The following is a 19,449-nucleotide window of genomic DNA, read 5'->3' as shown; positions in this document are numbered from 1 at the left end:
TTTGTTAAATGTCTCGATGGGATCGACACATGGCCTTGCCATTGCTCTGCCTAACTTTCATTGATTTCAATCAAGGGTTTACATACAGCAACTACAGATTTTGAAAGTCATTTGCCACTACCAAAATTCAGGATGAGGTGGCCGAGTGGTTAAGGCGATGGACTGCTAATCCATTGTGCTCTGCATGCATGGGTTCGAATCCCATCCTCATCGTGTAACAATTACATTTCTGTGCTTTATTTTGGCACTGGAAGATTTTGACTTTCACAAACACTGGGAAAATTGCTGACTGCCACAGCGAGAGCACAGGACTTGGTATCTGAGTGGTGAAGGCGATGAACTGCATGTGTGGATTATAACACCAACCTCTTCACAAAACATTTGTTATTTCCTCTCTTACATGGCCCCACATGAATATAGAATCCCTGTGCAATCCTAGAGTGACTAATAAGATTCAGGTATTGAAGAATAGCTTCACCAAGGGTAACCTCAATGGTGGGATTTGAACCGACACCTCAACACACTTAATCAAGCACTTGAGACCACTCGGCCTGACAACACGTTTGTTAAATGTCTCGATGGGATCGACACATGGCCTTGCCATTGCTCTGCCTAACTTTCATTGATTTCAATCAAGGGTTTACATACAGCAACTACAGTTTTTTAAATTCATTTGCCACTTCAAAATACAGGATGAGGTGGCCGAGTGGTTAAGGCGATGGACTGCTAATCCATTGTGCTCTGCATGCATGGGTTTGAATCCCATCCTCATCGTGTAACAATTAAAATTCTGTGCTTTACTTTGGCACTGGAAGATTTTGACTTTCACAAAAACTGGTAAAATTGCTGACTGCCACAGCGAGAGCACAGGACTTGGTATCTGAGTGGTTAAGGCGATGGACTGCTAATCCATTGTGCTCTGCATGCATGGGTTAGAATCTCATTGTATAACAATTACAATTCTGTGCTTTATTTTGGCACTGGAAGATTTTGACTTTCACAAACACTGGTAAAATTGCTGACTGCCACAGGGAGAGCACAGGACTTGGTATCTGAGTGGTGAAGGCGATGAACTGCATGTGTGGATTATAACACCAACCTCTTCACAAAACATTTGTTATTTCCTCTCTTACATGGCCCCACATGAATATAGAATCCCTGCGCAATCCTAGAGTGACTAATAGGATTCAGGTATTGAGAATTAGCTTCACCAAGGGCAACCTCAATGGTGGGATTTGAACCGACACCTCAACACACTTAATCAAGCACTTGAGACCACTCGGCCTGACAACACGTTTGTTAAATGTCTCGATGGGATCGACACATGGCCTTGCCAGTGCTCTACCAAACTTCATTGATTTCAATCTAGGGTTTACAACACGTTTGTTAAATGTCTCGATGGGATCGACACATGGCCTTGCCATTGCTCTGCCTAACTTTCATTGATTTCAATCAAGGGTTTTACATACAGCAACTACAGTTTTTTGAAAGTCATTTGCCACTACCAAAATTCAGGATGAGGTGGCCGAGTGGTTAAGGCGATGGACTGCTAATCCATTGTGCTCTGCATGCATGGGTTCGAATCCCATCCTCATCGTGTAACAATTACATTTCTGTGCTTTATTTTGGCACTGGAAGATTTTGACTTTCACAAACACTGGTAAAATTGCTGACTGCCACAGCGAGAGCACAGGACTTGGTATCTGAGTGGTGAAGGCGATGAACTGCATGTGTGGATTATAACACCAACCTCTTCACAAAACTTTTGTTATTTCCTCTCTTACATGGCCCCACATGAATATTGAATCCCTGCGCAATCCTAGAGTGACTAATAGGATTCAGGTATTGAGAATAGCTTCACCAAAGGCAACCTCAATGGTGGGATTTGAACCGAACACCTCAACACACTTAATCAAGCACTTGAGACCACTCGGCCTGACAACACGTTTGTTAAATGTCTCGATGGGATCGACACATGGCCTTGCCATTGCTCTGCCTAACCTTTCATTGATTTCAATCAAGGGTTTACATACAGCAACTACAGTTTTTTAAATTCATTTGCCACTTCAAAATACAGGATGAGGTGGCCGAGTGGTTAAGGCGATGGACTGCTAATCCATTGTGCTCTGCATGCATGGGTTCAAATCCCATCCTCATCGTGTAACAATTAAAATTCTGTGCTTTACTTTGGCACTGGAAGATTTTGACTTTCACAAAAACTGGTAAAATTGCTGACTGCCACAGCGAGAGCACAGGACTTGGTATCTGAGTGGTTAAGGCGATGGACTGCTAATCCATTGTGCTCTGCATGCATGGGTTAGAATCTCATTGTATAACAATTACAATTCTGTGCTTTATTTTGGCACTGGAAGATTTTGACTTTCACAAACACTGGTAAAATTGCTGACTGCCACAGCGAGAGCACAGGACTTGGTATCTGAGTGGTGAAGGCGATGAACTGCATGTGTGGATTATAACACCAACCTCTTCACAAAACTTTTGTTATTTCCTCTCTTACATGGCCCCACATGAATATTGAATCCCTGCGCAATCCTAGAGTGACTAATAGGATTCAGGTATTGAGAATAGCTTCACCAAGGGCAACCTCAATGGTGGGATTTGAACCGACACCTCAACACACTTAATCAAGCACTTGAGACCACTCGGCCTGACAACACGTTTGTTAAATGTCTCGATGGGATCGACACATGGCCTTGCCAGTGCTCTACCAAACTTCATTGATTTCAATCTAGGGTTTACAACACGTTTGTTAAATGTCTCGATGGGATCGACACATGGCCTTGCCATTGCTCTGCCTAACTTTCATTGATTTCAATCAAGGGTTTACATACAGCAACTACAGTTTTTTAAATTCATTTGCCACTTCAAAATACAGGATGAGGTGGCCGAGTGGTTAAGGCGATGGACTGCTAATCCATTGTGCTCTGCATGCATGGGTTAGAATCCATCCTGTATAACAATTAAAATTCTGTGCTTTATTTTGGCACTGGAAGATTTTGACTTTCACAAACACTGGGAAAATTGCTGACTGCCACAGCGAGAGCACAGGACTTGGTATCTGAGTGGTTAAGGCGATGGACTGCTAATCCATTGTGCTCTGCATGCATGGGTTCAATCCCATCCTCATAACAATTACAATTCTGTGCTTTATTTTGGCACTGGAAGATTTTGACTTTCACAAACACTGGGAAAATTGCTGACTGCCACAGCGAGAGCACAGGACTTGGTATCTGAGTGGTGAAGGCGATGAACTGCATGTGTGGATTATAACACCAACCTCTTCACAAAACATTTGTTATTTCCTCTCTTACATGGCCCCACATGAATATAGAATCCCTGCGCAATCCTAGAGTGACTAATAAGATTCAGGTATTGAAGAATAGCTTCACCAAGGGCAACCTCAATGGTGGGATTTGAACCGACACCTCAACACACTTAATCAAGCACTTGAGACCACTCGGCCTGACAACACGTTTGTTAAATGTCTCGATGGGATCGACACATGGCCTTGCCAGTGCTCTACCAAACTTTCATTGATTTCAATCTAGGGTTTACAACACGTTTGTTAAATGTCTCGATGGGATCGACACATGGCCTTGCCATTGCTCTGCCTAACTTTCATTGATTTCAATCAAGGGTTTTACATACAGCAACTACAGATTTTGAAAGTCATTTGCCACTACCAAAATTCAGGATGAGGTGGCCGAGTGGTTAAGGCGATGGACTGCTAATCCATTGTGCTCTGCATGCATGGGTTAGAATCTCATTGTATAACAATTACAATTCTGTGCTTTATTTTGGCACTGGAAGATTTTGACTTTCACAAACACTGGGAAAATTGCTGACTGCCACAGCGAGAGCACAGGACTTGGTATCTGAGTGGTTAAGGCGATGGACTGCTAATCCATTGTGCTCTGCATGCATGGGTTTCAATCCCATCCTCATCGTTAACAATTATTTCTGTGCTTTATTTTGGCACTGGAAGATTTTGACTTTCACAAACACTGGGAAAATTGCTGACTGCCACAGAGAGCACAGGACTTGGTATCTGAGTGGTTAAGGCGAAGGACTGCAATCCATTGTGCTCTGCATTATAACCCAACCTCTTCAACAAAATTTTTGTTATTTTGGCACTGGAAGATTTTACATGGCAAGCACACTGGGAAAATTGCCTGACTGCCACAGAGTGAGAGCACAGGACTTGGTATCTGAGTGGTTAATAGGCTTGGACTGCTAATCCATTGTGCTCTTTGTTAAATGCATGGGTTAGATCCAGACACCTCATTGTATAACAATTAAAATTCTGTGCTTTTTGATTTCAATCTGGAAGATTTTGACTTTCACAAAACAGGTTTTTCAAAATTTGACTGCCAAAAATGTCTCAGGATGGGATCTGAGTGGTTAAGGCGATGGACTGCTAATCCATTGTGCTCTGCATGCATGGGTTAAATCTCATTGTATAACAATTACAATTCTGTGCTTTATTTTGGCACTGGAAGATTTTGACTTTCACAAAAACTGGTAAAACTGCTGACTGCCACAGCGAGAGCACAGGACTTGGTATCTGAGTGGTTAAGGCGATGGACTGCTAATCCATTGTGCTCTGCATGCATGGGTTAGAATCCCATCCTCATCGTGTAACAATTACAATTCTGTGCTTTATTTTGGCACTGGAAGATTTTGACTTTCACAAACACTGGGAAAATTGCTGACTGCCACAGCGAGAGCACAGGACTTGGTATCTGAGTGGTGAAGGCGATGAACTGCATGTGTGGATTATAACACCAACCTCTTCACAAAACATTTGTTATTTCCTCTCTTACATGGCCCCACATGAATATAGAATCCCTGCGCAATCCTAGAGTGACTAATAAGATTCAGGTATTGAAGAATAGCTTCACCAAGGGCAACCTCAATGGTGGGATTTGAACCGACACCTCAACACACTTAATCAAGCACTTGAGACCACTCGGCCTGACAACACGTTTGTTAAATGTCTCGATGGGATCGACACATGGCCTTGCCAGTGCTCTACCAAACTTCATTGATTTCAATCTAGGGTTTACAACACGTTTGTTAAATGTCTCGATGGGATCGACACATGGCCTTGCCATTGCTCTGCCTAACTTTCATTGATTTCAATCAAGGGTTTTACATACAGCAACTACAGTTTTTTGAAAGTCATTTGCCACTACCAAAATTCAGGATGAGGTGGCCGAGTGGTTAAGGCGATGGACTGCTAATCCATTGTGCTCTGCATGCATGGGTTCGAATCCCATCCTCATCGTGTAACAATTACATTTCTGTGCTTTATTTTGGCACTGGAAGATTTTGACTTTCACAAACACTGGGAAAATTGCTGACTGCCACAGCGAGAGCACAGGACTTGGTATCTGAGTGGTGAAGGCGATGAACTGCATGTGTGGATTATAACACCAACCTCTTCACAAAACATTTGTTATTTCCTCTCTTACATGGCCCCACATGAATATAGAATCCCTGCGCAATCCTAGAGTGACTAATAAGATTCAGGTATTGAAGAATAGCTTCACCAAGGGCAACCTCAATGGTGGGATTTGAACCGACACCTCAACACACTTAATCAAGCACTTGAGACCACTCGGCCTGACAACACGTTTGTTAAATGTCTCGATGGGATCGACACATGGCCTTGCCATTGCTCTGCCTAACTTTCATTGATTTCAATCTAGGGTTTACATACAGCAACTACAGTTTTTTAAATTCATTTGCCACTTCAAAATACAGGATGAGGTGGCCGAGTGGTTAAGGCGATGGACTGCTAATCCATTGTGCTCTGCATGCATGGGTTAGAATCCCATCCTCATCTTGTAACAAGTAAAATTCTGTGCTTTTTTTTGGCACTGGAAGATTTTGACTTTCACAAACACTGGTAAAATTGCTGACTGCCACAGCGAGAGCACAGGACTTGGTATCTGAGTGGTGAAGGCGATGGACTGCTAATCCATTGTGCTCTGCATGCATGGGTTAGAATCTCATTGTATAACAATTACAATTCTGTGCTTTATTTTGGCACTGGAAGATTTTGACTTTCACAAACACTGGTAAAATTGCTGACTGCCACAGCGAGAGCACAGGACTTGGTATCTGAGTGGTGAAGGCGATGAACTGCATGTGTGGATTATAACACCAACCTCTTCACAAAACATTTGTTATTTCCTCTCTTACATGGCCCCACATGAATATAGAATCCCTGCGCAATCCTAGAGTGACTAATAGATTCAGGTATTGAAGAATAGCTTCACCAAGGGCAACCTCAATGGTGGGATTTGAACCAACACCTCAACACACTTAATCAAGCACTTGAGACCACTCGGCCTGACAACACGTTTGTTAAATGTCTCGATGGGATCGACACATGGCCTTGCCAGTGCTCTCTGCCAAACTTTCATTGATTTCAATCTAGGGTTTACATACAGCAACTACAGTTTTTAAATGTCATTTGCCACTACAAAATACAGGATGAGGTGGCTGAGTGGTTAAGGCGATGGACTGCTAATCCATTGTGCTCTGCATGCATGGGTTCGAATCCCATCCTCATCGTGTAACAATTAAAATTCTGTGCTTTATTTTGGCACTGGAAGATTTTGACTTTCACAAAAACTGGTAAAATTGCTGACTGCCACAGCGAGAGCACAGGACTTGGTATCTGAGTGGTTAAGGCGATGGACTGCTAATCCATTGTGCTCTGCATGCATGGGTTAGAATCTCATTGTATAACAATTACAATTCTGTGCTTTATTTTGGCACTGGAAGATTTTGACTTTCACAAACACTGGTAAAATTGCTGACTGCCACAGCGAGAGCACAGGACTTGGTATCTGAGTGGTGAAGGCGATGAACTGCATGTGTGGATTATAACACCAACCTCTTCACAAAACATTTGTTATTTCCTCTCTTACATGGCCCCACATGAATATTGAATCCCTGCGCAATCCTAGAGTGACTAATAGGATTCAGGTATTGAGAATAGCTTCACCAAGGGCAACCTCAATGGTGGGATTTGAACCGACACCTCAACACACTTAATCAAGCACTTGAGACCACTCGGCCTGACAACACGTTTGTTAAATGTCTCGATGGGATCGACACATGGCCTTGCCAGTGCTCTACCAAACTTTCATTGATTTCAATCTAGGGTTTACAACACGTTTGTTAAATGTCTCGAAATGGGATCGACAAGGCATGGACTTAATCCATTGCTCTGCCAACTTTCATTGATTTCAATCAAGGGTTTTGTAACAATTAGCAACTGGACAGATTTTGAAAGTCATTTGCCACTGCCAAAATTCAGGATTTATCAAGGCGATGGACTGCTAATCCATTGTGCTCTGCATGCATGGGTTAGAATCTCATTGTATAACAATTACAATTTCTGTGCTTTATTTTGGCACTGGAAGATTTTGACTTTCACAAACACTGGTAAAAATTGCTGACTGCCACAGCGAGAGCACAGGACTTGGTATCTGAGTGGTTAAGGCGATGGACTGCTAATCCATTGTGCTCTGCATGCATGTGTTAGAATCTCATTGTATAACAATTACATTTCTGTGCTTTATTTTGGCACTGGAAGATTTTGACTTTCACAAACACTGGTAAAATTGCTGACTGCCACAGCGAGAGCACAGGACTTGGTATCTGAGTGGTGAAGGCGATGAACTGCATGTGTGGATTATAACACCAACCTCTTCACAAAACATTTGTTATTTCCTCTCTTACATGGCCCCACATGAATATAGAATCCCTGCGCAATCCTAGAGTGACTAATAAGATTCAGGTATTGAAGAATAGCTTCACCAAGGGCAACCTCAATGGTGGGATTTGAACCGACACCTCAACACACTTAATCAAGCACTTGAGACCACTCGGCCTGACAACACGTTTGTTAAATGTCTCGATGGGATCGACACATGGCCTTGCCAGTGCTCTACCAAACTTCATTGATTTCAATCTAGGGTTTACAACACAACTTGTTTTTTAAATGTCTCAGGATGGGATCGACTGCTAATCCATTGTGCTCTTGCCATTGCTTGCCTAATCTCCTCATTGATTTCAATCAAAATTTACATGCTTTATTTTGGCACTGGAAGATTTTGACTTTCACAAACACGTCAAAATTTGCCACTGCCAAAATTCAGGATGAGACTTGGCCTGAGTGGTTAAGGCGATGGACTGCTAATCCATTGTGCTCTGCATGCATGGGTTAGAATCTCATTGTATAACAATTACATTTCTGTGCTTTATTTTGGCACTGGAAGATTTTGACTTTCACAAACACTGGTAAAATTGCTGACTGCCACAGCGAGAGCACAGGACTTGGTATCTGAGTGGTGAAGGCGATGAACTGCATGTGTGGATTATAACACCAACCTCTTCACAAAACTTTTGTTATTTCCTCTCTTACATGGCCCCACATGAATATTGAATCCCTGCGCAATCCTAGAGTGACTAATAGGATTCAGGTATTGAGAATAGCTTCACCAAGGGCAACCTCAATGGTGGGATTTGAACCGACACCTCAACACACTTAATCAAGCACTTGAGACCACTCGGCCTGACAACACACGTCTGTTAAATGTCTCTGATGGGATCGACAACACGTTTGTTAAATGTCTCGATGGGATCGACACATGGCCTTGAATTGCTCTGCCTAACTTTCATTGATTTCAATCAAGGGTTTACATACAGCAACTACAGTTTTTTGAAGTCATTTGCCACTACAAAATTCAGGATGAGGTGGCCGAGTGGTTAAGGCGATGGACTGCTAATCCATTGTGCTCTGCATGCATGGGTTAAATCTCATTGTATAACAATTACAATTCTGTGCTTTATTTTGGCACTGGAAGATTTTGACTTTCACAAACACTGGGAAAATTGCTGACTGCCACAGCGAGAGCACAGGACTTGGTATCTGAGTGGTGAAGGCGATGAACTGCATGTGTGGATTATAACACCAACCTCTTCACAAAACATTTGTTATTTCCTCTCTTACATGGCCCCACATGAATATAGAATCCCTGCGCAATCCTAGAGTGACTAATAAGATTCAGGTATTGAAGAATAGCTTCACCAAGGGTAACCTCAATGGTGGGATTTGAACCGACACCTCAACACACTTAATCAAGCACTTGAGACCACTCGGCCTGACAACACGTTTGTTAAATGTCTCGATGGGATCGACACATGGCCTTGCCAGTGCTCTACCAAACTTCATTGATTTCAATCTAGGGTTTACAACACGTTTGTTAAATGTCTCGATGGGATCGACACATGGCCTTGCCATTGCTCTGCCTAACTTTCATTGATTTCAATCAAGGGTTTTACATACAGCAACTACAGTTTTTTGAAAGTCATTTGCCACTACCAAAATTCAGGATGAGGTGGCCGAGTGGTTAAGGCGATGGACTGCTAATCCATTGTGCTCTGCATGCATGGGTTCGAATCCCATCCTCATCGTGTAACAATTACATTTCTGTGCTTTATTTTGGCACTGGAAGATTTTGACTTTCACAAACACTGGTAAAATTGCTGACTGCCACAGCGAGAGCACAGGACTTGGTATCTGAGTGGTGAAGGCGATGAACTGCATGTGTGGATTATAACACCAACCTCTTCACAAAACTTTTGTTATTTCCTCTCTTACATGGCCCCACATGAATATTGAATCCCTGCGCAATCCTAGAGTGACTAGTAGGATTCAGGTATTGAGAATAGCTTCACCAAAGGCAACCTCAATGGTGGGATTTGAACCCGAACACCTCAACACACTTAATCAAGCACTTGAGACCACTCGGCCTGACAACACGTTTGTTAAATGTCTCGATGGGATCGACACATGGCCTTGCCATTGCTCTGCCTAACTTTCATTGATTTCAATCAAGGGTTTACACATTTGTTAGCAACTACAGTTTTTTCTGCCTTCATTTGCCACTTCAAAATATTTGGATGAGGTGGCCGAGTGGTTAAGGCGATGGACTGCTAATCCATTGTGCTCTGCATGCATGGGTTTGAATCCCATCCTCATCGTGTAACAATTACATTTCTGTGCTTTATTTTGGCACTGGAAGATTTTGACTTTCACAAACACTGGTAAAATTGCTGACTGCCACAGCGAGAGCACAGGACTTGGTATCTGAGTGGTGAAGGCGATGAACTGCATGTGTGGATTATAACACCAACCTCTTCACAAAACATTTGTTATTTCCTCTCTTACATGGCCCCACATGAATATAGAATCCCTGCGCAATCCTAGAGTGACTAATAGGATTCAGGTATTGAGAATAGCTTCACCAAGGGCAACCTCAATGGTGGGATTTGAACCGAACACCTCAACACACTTAATCAAGCACTTGAGACCACTCGGCCTGACAACACGTTTGTTAAATGTCTCGATGGGATCGACACATGGCCTTGCCAGTGCTCTACCAAACTTCATTGATTTCAATCTAGGGTTTACAACACGTTTGTTAAATGTCTCGATGGGATCGACACATGGCCTTGCCATTGCTCTGCCTAACTTTCATTGATTTCAATCAAGGGTTTTACATACAGCAACTACAGTTTTTTGAAAGTCATTTGCCACTACCAAAATTCAGGATGAGGTGGCCGAGTGGTTAAGGCGATGGACTGCTAATCCATTGTGCTCTGCATGCATGGGTTAGAATCCCATCCTCATCGTGTAACAATTACATTTCTGTGCTTTATTTTGGCACTGGAAGATTTTGACTTTCACAAACACTGGTAAAATTGCTGACTGCCACAGCGAGAGCACAGGACTTGGTATCTGAGTGGTGAAGGCGATGAACTGCATGTGTGGATTATAACACCAACCTCTTCACAAAACTTTTGTTATTTCCTCTCTTACATGGCCCCACATGAATATTGAATCCCTGCGCAATCCTAGAGTGACTAGTAGGATTCAGGTATTGAGAATAGCTTCACCAAAGGCAACCTCAATGGTGGGATTTGAACCCGAACACCTCAACACACTTAATCAAGCACTTGAGACCACTCGGCCTGACAACACGTTTGTTAAATGTCTCGATGGGATCGACACATGGCCTTGCCATTGCTCTGCCTAACTTTCATTGATTTCAATCAAGGGTTTACATACAGCAACTACAGTTTTTTTAAATTCTTGATTCAAAATACAGGATGAGGTGGCCGAGTGGTTAAGGCGATGGACTGCTAATCCATTGTGCTCTGCATGCATGGGTTCGTCCCATCCTCAAATGTGCTTTATTTTGGCACTGGATGGGTAAAATTGCTGATGGGATCGACATGGCCTTGCCATTGCTCTGCCTAACTTTCATTGATTTCAATCAAGGGTTTACAACACGTTTGTTAAATGTCTCGAATTCACATGGCCTTGCCATTTCTTTGCACTGGAAGATTTTGAATCAAGGGTTTCACAAAAACTGGTAAAACTGCTTTTTTACATTTGCCACAGCAAAATACAGGATGAGGTGGCTGAGTGGTTAAGGCGATGGACTGCTAATCCATTGTGCTCTGCATGCATGGGTTAGAATCTCATTGTATAACAATTACATTTCTGTGCTTTATTTTGGCACTGAAGATTTTGACTTTCACAAACACTGGTAAAATTGCTGACTGCCACAGCGAGAGCACAGGACTTGGTATCTGAGTGGTGAAGGCGATGAACTGCATGTGTGGATTATAACACCAACCTCTTCACAAAACATTTGTTATTTCCTCTCTTACATGGCCCCACATGAATATAGAATCCCTGCGCAATCCTAGAGTGACTAATAGGATTCAGGTATTGAGAATAGCTTCACCAAGGGCAACCTCAATGGTGGGATTTGAACCGACACCTCAACACACTTAATCAAGCACTTGAGACCACTCGGCCTGACAACACGTTTGTTAAATGTCTCGATGGGATCGACACATGGCCTTGCCAGTGCTCTACCAAACTTCATTGATTTCAATCTAGGGTTTACAACACGTTTGTTAAATGTCTCGATGGGATCGACACATGGCCTTGCCATTGCTCTGCCTAACTTTCATTGATTTCAATCAAGGGTTTTACATACAGCAACTACAGTTTTTTGAAAGTCATTTGCCACTACCAAAATTCAGGATGAGGTGGCCGAGTGGTTAAGGCGATGGACTGCTAATCCATTGTGCTCTGCATGCATGGGTTCGAATCCCATCCTCATCGTGTAACAATCACATTTCTGTGCTTTATTTTGGCACTGGAAGATTTTGACTTTCACAAACACTGGTAAAATTGCTGACTGCCACAGCGAGAGCACAGGACTTGGTATCTGAGTGGTGAAGGCGATGAACTGCATGTGTGGATTATAACACCAACCTCTTCACAAAACTTTTGTTATTTCCTCTCTTACATGGCCCCACATGAATATTGAATCCCTGCGCAATCCTAGAGTGACTAGTAGGATTCAGGTATTGAGAATAGCTTCACCAAAGGCAACCTCAATGGTGGGATTTGAACCCGAACACCTCAACACACTTAATCAAGCACTTGAGACCACTCGGCCTGACAACACGTTTGTTAAATGTCTCGATGGGATCGACACATGGCCTTGCCATTGCTCTGCCTAACTTTCATTGATTTCAATCAAGGGTTTACTACATACAGCAACTACAGTTTTTTAAATTCATTTGCCACTTCAAAATACAGGATGAGGTTTAGTGGTTAAGGCGATGGACTGCTAATCCATTGTGCTCTGCATGCATGGGTTCGAGTCCCATCCTCATCATGTAACAATTACATTTCTGTGCTTTATTTTGGCACTGGAAGATTTTGACTTTCACAAACACTGGTAAAATTGCTGATGGGATCGACACATGGCCTTGCCATTGCTCTGCCTAACTTTCATTGATTTCAATCTAGGGTTTACAACACGTTTGTTAAATGTCTTATGGGATTGACACATGGCCTTGCCATTGCTCTGCCTAACTTTCATTGATTTCAATCAAGGGTTTACTTTGGCTACAGCAACTACAGTTTTTTGAAAGTCATTTGCCACTGCCAAAATACAGGATGAGGTGGCCTGAGTGGTTAAGGCGATGGACTGCTAATCCATTGTGCTCTGCATGCATGGGTTAGAATCCCATCCTCATCGTATAACAATTACATTTCTGTGCTTTATTTTGGCACTGGAAGATTTTGACTTTCACAAACACTGGTAAAATTGCTGACTGCCACAGCGAGAGCACAGGACTTGGTATCTGAGTGGTGAAGGCGATGAACTGCATGTGTGGATTATAACACCAACCTCTTCACAAAACATTTGTTATTTCCTCTCTTACATGGCCCCACATGAATATAGAATCCCTGCGCAATCGTAGAGTGAGTAATAGGATTCAGGTATTGAGAATAGCTTCACCAAGGGCAACCTCAATGGTGGGATTTGAACCGAACACCTCAACACACTTAATCAAGCACTTGAGACCACTCGGCCTGACAACACGTTTGTTAAATGTCTCGATGGGATCGACACATGGCCTTGCCAGTGCTCTACCAAACTTCATTGATTTCAATCTAGGGTTTACAACACGTTTGTTAAATGTCTCGATGGGATCGACACATGGCCTTGCCATTGCTCTGCCTAACTTTCATTGATTTCAATCAAGGGTTTACATACATACAGCAACTACAGTTTTTTGAAAGTCATTTGCCACTTCAAAATACAGGATGAGGTGGCCGAGTGGTTAAGGCGATGGACTGCTAATCCATTGTGCTCTGCATGCATGGGTTCGAGTCCCATCCTCATCGTGTAACAATTACATTTCTGTGCTTTATTTTGGCACTGGAAGATTTTGACTTTCACAAACACTGGTAAAATTGCTGACTGCCACAGCGAGAGCACAGGACTTGGTATCTGAGTGGTGAAGGCGATGAACTGCATGTGTGGATTATAACACCAACCTCTTCACAAAACTTTTGTTATTTCCTCTCTTACATGGCCCCACATGAATATTGAATCCCTGCGCAATCCTAGAGTGACTAGTAGGATTCAGGTATTGAGAATAGCTTCACCAAAGGCAACCTCAATGGTGGGATTTGAACCGAACACCTCAACAACACACTTAATCAAGCACTTGAGACCACTCGGCCTGACAACACGTTTGTTAAATGTCTCGATGGGATCGACACATGGCCTTGCCATTGCTCTGCCTAACTTTCATTGATTTCAATCAAGGGTTTACTACATACAGCAACTACAGTTTTTTAAATTCATTTGCCACTTCAAAATACAGGATGAGGTTGCCTGAGTGGTTAAGGCGATGGACTGCTAATCCATTGTGCTCTGCATGCATGGGTTCTCCCATCCTCATCATGTAACAATTAATTTCTGTGCTTTATTTTGGCACTGGAAGATTTTGACTTTCACAAACACTGGTAAAATTGCTGATGGGATCGACACATGGCCTTGCCAGAGCCTAACTTTCATTGATTTCAATCTAGGGTTTACAACACGTTTGTTAAATGTCTCGATGGGATCGACACATGGCCTTGCCATTGCTCTGCCTAACTTTCATTGATTTCAATCAAGGGTTTACTACATACAGCAACTACAGTTTTTTAAATTCATTTGCCACTTCAAAATACAGGATGAGGTGGCCGAGTGGTTAAGGCGATGGACTGCTAATCCATTGTGCTCTGCATGCATGGGTTAGAATCCTCATCGTGTAACAATTACAATTTCTGTGCTTTATTTTGGCACTGGAAGATTTTGACTTTCACAAACACTGGTAAAATTGCTGACTGCCACAGCGAGAGCACAGGACTTGGTATCTGAGTGGTGAAGGCGATGAACTGCATGTGTGGATTATAACACCAACCTCTTCGCAAAACATTTGTTATTTCCTCTCTTACATGGCCCCACATGAATATAGAATCCCTGCGCAATCGTAGAGTGAGTAATAGGATTCAGGTATTGAGAATAGCTTCACCAAGGGCAACCTCAATGGTGGGATTTGAACCGAACACCTCAACACACTTAATCAAGCACTTGAGACCACTCGGCCTGACAACACGTTTGTTAAATGTCTCGATGGGATCGACACAGCCTTGCCAGTGCTCTACCAAACTTCATTGATTTCAATCTAGGGTTTACAACACGTTTGTTAAATGTCTCGATGGGATCGACACATGGCCTTGCCATTGCTCTGCCTAACTTTCATTGATTTCAATCAAGGGTTTACACATACAGCAACTACAGTTTTTTGAAAGTCATTTGCCACTACAAAATACAGGATGAGGTGGCCGAGTGGTTAAGGCGATGGACTGCTAATCCATTGTGCTCTGCATGCATGGGTTCGAATCCCATCCTCATCGTGTAACAATTACATTTCTGTGCTTTATTTTGGCACTGGAAGATTTTGACTTTCACAAACACTGGTAAAATTGCTGACTGCCACAGCGAGAGCACAGGACTTGGTATCTGAGTGGTCTGCCTAACTTTCATTGATTTCAATCTAGGGTTTACAACACGTTTGTTAAATGTCTCGATGGGATCGACACATGGCCTTGCCATTGCTCTGCCTAACTTTCATTGATTTCAATCACATACAGCAACTACAGTTTTTTAAATTCATTTGCCACTTCAAAATACAGGATGAGGTGGCTGAGTGGTTAAGGCGATGGACTGCTAATCCATTGTGCTCTGCATGCATGGGTTAGAATCTCATTGTATAACAATTACAATTTCTGTGCTTTATTTTGGCACTGGAAGATTTTGACTTTCACAAACACTGGTAAAATTGCTGACTGCCACAGCGAGAGCACAGGACTTGGTATCTGAGTGGTGAAGGCGATGAACTGCATGTGTGGATTATAACACCAACCTCTTCACAAAACATTTGTTATTTCCTCTCTTACATGGCCCCACATGAATATAGAATCCCTGCGCAATCCTAGAGTGACTAATAGGATTCAGGTATTGAGAATAGCTTCACCAAGGGCAACCTCAATGGTGGGATTTGAACCGAACACCTCAACACACTTAATCAAGCACTTGAGACCACTCGGCCTGACAACACGTTTGTTAAATGTCTCGATGGGATCGACACATGGCCTTGCCATTGCTCTGCCTAACTTTCATTGATTTCAATCAAGGGTTTACAACAGCAACTACAGTTTTTTTAAATTTGCCACTTCAAAATACAGGATGAGGTGGCCGAGTGGTTAAGGCGATGGACTGCTAATCCATTGTGCTCTGCATGCATGGGTTCGAATCCCATCCTCATCTCTGTAACAATTACATTTCTGTGCTTTATTTTGGCACTGGAAGATTTTGACTTTCACAAACACTGGTAAAATTGCTGACTGCCACAGCGAGAGCACAGGACTTGGTATCTGAGTGGTGAAGGCGATGAACTGCATGTGTGGATTATAACACCAACCTCTTCACAAAACTTTTGTTATTTCCTCTCTTACATGGCCCCACATGAATATAGAATCCCTGCGCAATCCTAGAGTGACTAATAAGATTCAGGTATTGAAGAATAGCTTCACCAAGGGTAACCTCAATGGTGGGATTTGAACCGACACCAACACACTTAATCAAGCACTTGAGACCACTCGGCCTGACAACACGTTTGTTAAATGTCTCGATGGGATCGACATGGCCTTGCCATTGCTCTGCCTAACTTTCATTGATTTCAATCAGGGTTTACATACAGCAACTACAGTTTTTTAAAACACTGTCATTTGCCACTTCAAAATACAGGATGAGGTGGCTGAGTGGTTAAGGCGATGGACTGCTAATCCATTGTGCTCTGCATGCATGGGTTAGAATCTCATTGTATAACAATTACAATTCTGTGCTTTATTTTGGCACTGGAAGATTTTGACTTTCACAAACACTGGTAAAATTGCTGACTGCCACAGGGAGAGCACAGGACTTGGTATCTGAGTGGTGAAGGCGATGAACTGCATGTGTGGATTATAACACCAACCTCTTCACAAAACATTTGTTATTTCCTCTCTTACATGGCCCCACATGAATATAGAATCCCTGCGCAATCCTAGAGTGACTAGTAGGATTCAGGTATTGAGAATAGCTTCACCAAAGGCAACCTCAATGGTGGGATTTGAACCCGAACACCTCAACACACTTAATCAAGCACTTGAGACCACTCGGCCTGACAACACGTTTGTTAAATGTCTCGATGGGATCGACACATGGCCTTGCCAGTGCTCTACCAAACTTCATTGATTTCAATCTAGGGTTTACAACACGTTTGTTAAATGTCTCGATGGGATCGACACATGGCCTTGCCATTGCTCTGCCTAACTTTCATTGATTTCAATCAAGGGTTTACATACAGCAACTACAGTTTTTTAAAGTCATTTGCCACTACCAAAATTCAGGATGAGGTGGCCGAGTGGTTAAGGCGATGGACTGCTAATCCATTGTGCTCTGCATGCATGGGTTCGAATCCCATCCTCATCGTGTAACAATTACATTTCTGTGCTTTATTTTGGCACTGGAAGATTTTGACTTTCACAAACACTGGTAAAATTGCTGACTGCCACAGCGAGAGCACAGGACTTGGTATCTGAGTGGTGAAGGCGATGAACTGCATGTGTGGATTATAACACCAACCTCTTCACAAAACATTTGTTATTTCCTCTCTTACATGGCCCCACATGAATATAGAATCCCTGCGCAATCCTAGAGTGACTAATAGGATTCAGGTATTGAGAATAGCTTCACCAAGGGCAACCTCAATGGTGGGATTTGAACCGAACACCTCAACACACTTAATCAAGCACTTGAGACCACTCGGCCTGACAACACGTTTGTTAAATGTCTCGATGGGATCGACACATGGCCTTGCCAGTGCTCTACCAAACTTCATTGATTTCAATCTAGGGTTTAAAACACGTTTGTTAAATGTCTCGATGGGATCGACACATGGCCTTGCCATTGCTCTGCCTAACTTTCATTGATTTCAATCAAGGGTTTTACATACAGCAACTACAGTTTTTTGAAAGTCATTTGCCACTACAAAAATTCAGGATGAGGTGGCCGAGTGGTTAAGGCGATGGACTGCTAATCCATTGTGCTCTGCATGCATGGGTTCGAATCCCATCCTCATCGTGTAACAATTACATTTCTGTGCTTTATTTTGGCACTGGAAGATTTTGACTTTCACAAACACTGGTAAAATTGCTCGACTTTCAATCTAGGGTTTACAACACGTTTGTTAAATGTCTCGATGGGATCGACACATGGCCTTGCCATTGCTCTGCCTAACTTTCATTGATTTCAATCAAGGGTTTACATACAGCAACTACAGTTTTTTGAAAGTCATTTGCCACTACAAAAATTCAGGATGAGGTGGCCGAGTGGTTAAGGCGATGGACTGCTAATCCATTGTGCTCTGCATGCATGGGTTCGAATCCTATCCTCATCGTGTAACAATCACATTTCTGTGCTTTATTTTGGCACTGGAAGATTTTGACTTTCACAAACACTGGTAAAATTGCTGACTGCCACAGCGAGAGCACAGGACTTGGTATCTGAGTGGTGAAGGCGATGAACTGCATGTGTGGATTATAACACCAACCTCTTCACAAAACATTTGTTATTTCCTCTCTTACATGGCCCCACATGAATATAGAATCCCTGCGCAATCCTAGAGTGACTAATAGGATTCAGGTATTGAGAATAGCTTCACCAAGGGCAACCTCAATGGTGGGATTTGAACCGAACACCTCAACACACTTAATCAAGCACTTGAGACCACTCGGCCTGACAACACGTTTGTTAAATGTCTCGATGGGATCGACACATGGCCTTGCCAGTGCTCTACCAAACTTCATTGATTTCAATCTAGGGTTTACAACACGTTTGTTAAATGTCTCGATGGGATCGACACATGGCCTTGCCATTGCTCTGCCTAACGTTCATTGATTTCAATCAAGGGTTTACAATACAGCAACTACAGTTTTTTGAAAGTCATTTGCCACTACCAAAATTCAGGATGAGGTGGCCGAGTGGTTAAGGCGATGGACTGCTAATCCATTGTGCTCTGCATGCATGGGTTCGAATCCCATCCTCATCGTGTAACAATTACATTTCTGTGCTTTATTTTGGCACTGGAAGATTTTGACTTTCACAAACACTGGTAAAATTGCTGACTGCCACAGCGAGAGCACAGGACTTGGTATCTGAGTGGTGAAGGCGATGAACTGCATGTGTGGATTATAACACCAACCTCTTCACAAAACTTTTGTTATTTCCTCTCTTACATGGCCCCACATGAATATTGAATCCCTGCGCAATCCTAGAGTGACTAATAAGATTCAGGTATTGAGAATAGCTTCACCAAAGGCAACCTCAATGGTGGGATTTGAACCCGAACACCTCAACACACTTAATCAAG

The 19,449-nt window shown here is 42.7% G+C and overlaps 18 non-coding genes across 18 annotated transcripts; all 18 read left to right on the top strand.

The window, feature by feature from the left end:
• The first annotated feature begins 131 nt into the window (after positions 1 to 131).
• Positions 132 to 213, top strand: trnas-gcu. Its single transcript has one exon. It is a non-coding gene; the product is annotated as a tRNA-Ser (tRNA).
• A 479-nt stretch (positions 214 to 692) lies between these two features.
• Positions 693 to 774, top strand: trnas-gcu. Its single transcript has one exon. It is a non-coding gene; the product is annotated as a tRNA-Ser (tRNA).
• Positions 775 to 1,515: 741 nt separating this feature from the next.
• On the top strand, positions 1,516 to 1,597 carry trnas-gcu. The gene has a single exon. It is a non-coding gene; the product is annotated as a tRNA-Ser (tRNA).
• A 480-nt stretch (positions 1,598 to 2,077) lies between these two features.
• On the top strand, positions 2,078 to 2,159 carry trnas-gcu. The gene has a single exon. It is a non-coding gene; the product is annotated as a tRNA-Ser (tRNA).
• Positions 2,160 to 5,226: 3,067 nt separating this feature from the next.
• On the top strand, positions 5,227 to 5,308 carry trnas-gcu. Its single transcript has one exon. It is a non-coding gene; the product is annotated as a tRNA-Ser (tRNA).
• Positions 5,309 to 5,787: 479 nt separating this feature from the next.
• Positions 5,788 to 5,869, top strand: trnas-gcu. Its single transcript has one exon. It is a non-coding gene; the product is annotated as a tRNA-Ser (tRNA).
• A 652-nt stretch (positions 5,870 to 6,521) lies between these two features.
• Positions 6,522 to 6,603, top strand: trnas-gcu. Its single transcript has one exon. It is a non-coding gene; the product is annotated as a tRNA-Ser (tRNA).
• Positions 6,604 to 9,434: 2,831 nt separating this feature from the next.
• Positions 9,435 to 9,516, top strand: trnas-gcu. Its single transcript has one exon. It is a non-coding gene; the product is annotated as a tRNA-Ser (tRNA).
• A 488-nt stretch (positions 9,517 to 10,004) lies between these two features.
• Positions 10,005 to 10,086, top strand: trnas-gcu. The gene has a single exon. It is a non-coding gene; the product is annotated as a tRNA-Ser (tRNA).
• Positions 10,087 to 10,655: 569 nt separating this feature from the next.
• trnas-gcu lies at positions 10,656 to 10,737 on the top strand. Its single transcript has one exon. It is a non-coding gene; the product is annotated as a tRNA-Ser (tRNA).
• A 1,425-nt stretch (positions 10,738 to 12,162) lies between these two features.
• On the top strand, positions 12,163 to 12,244 carry trnas-gcu. Its single transcript has one exon. It is a non-coding gene; the product is annotated as a tRNA-Ser (tRNA).
• Positions 12,245 to 13,743: 1,499 nt separating this feature from the next.
• On the top strand, positions 13,744 to 13,825 carry trnas-gcu. Its single transcript has one exon. It is a non-coding gene; the product is annotated as a tRNA-Ser (tRNA).
• A 1,484-nt stretch (positions 13,826 to 15,309) lies between these two features.
• trnas-gcu lies at positions 15,310 to 15,391 on the top strand. The gene has a single exon. It is a non-coding gene; the product is annotated as a tRNA-Ser (tRNA).
• Positions 15,392 to 16,222: 831 nt separating this feature from the next.
• On the top strand, positions 16,223 to 16,304 carry trnas-gcu. Its single transcript has one exon. It is a non-coding gene; the product is annotated as a tRNA-Ser (tRNA).
• A 1,124-nt stretch (positions 16,305 to 17,428) lies between these two features.
• Positions 17,429 to 17,510, top strand: trnas-gcu. The gene has a single exon. It is a non-coding gene; the product is annotated as a tRNA-Ser (tRNA).
• A 569-nt stretch (positions 17,511 to 18,079) lies between these two features.
• trnas-gcu lies at positions 18,080 to 18,161 on the top strand. Its single transcript has one exon. It is a non-coding gene; the product is annotated as a tRNA-Ser (tRNA).
• Positions 18,162 to 18,395: 234 nt separating this feature from the next.
• Positions 18,396 to 18,477, top strand: trnas-gcu. Its single transcript has one exon. It is a non-coding gene; the product is annotated as a tRNA-Ser (tRNA).
• Positions 18,478 to 19,046: 569 nt separating this feature from the next.
• trnas-gcu lies at positions 19,047 to 19,128 on the top strand. The gene has a single exon. It is a non-coding gene; the product is annotated as a tRNA-Ser (tRNA).
• The last annotated feature ends 321 nt before the right edge of the window (positions 19,129 to 19,449 follow it).

The sequence above is a fragment of the Oncorhynchus gorbuscha genome, linkage group LG14 (genome assembly GCF_021184085.1).
Source record: "Oncorhynchus gorbuscha isolate QuinsamMale2020 ecotype Even-year linkage group LG14, OgorEven_v1.0, whole genome shotgun sequence".
NCBI classification, from domain to species: domain Eukaryota; kingdom Metazoa; phylum Chordata; class Actinopteri; order Salmoniformes; family Salmonidae; genus Oncorhynchus; species Oncorhynchus gorbuscha.
This window is presented reverse-complemented; position numbering and strand designations above follow the sequence as displayed.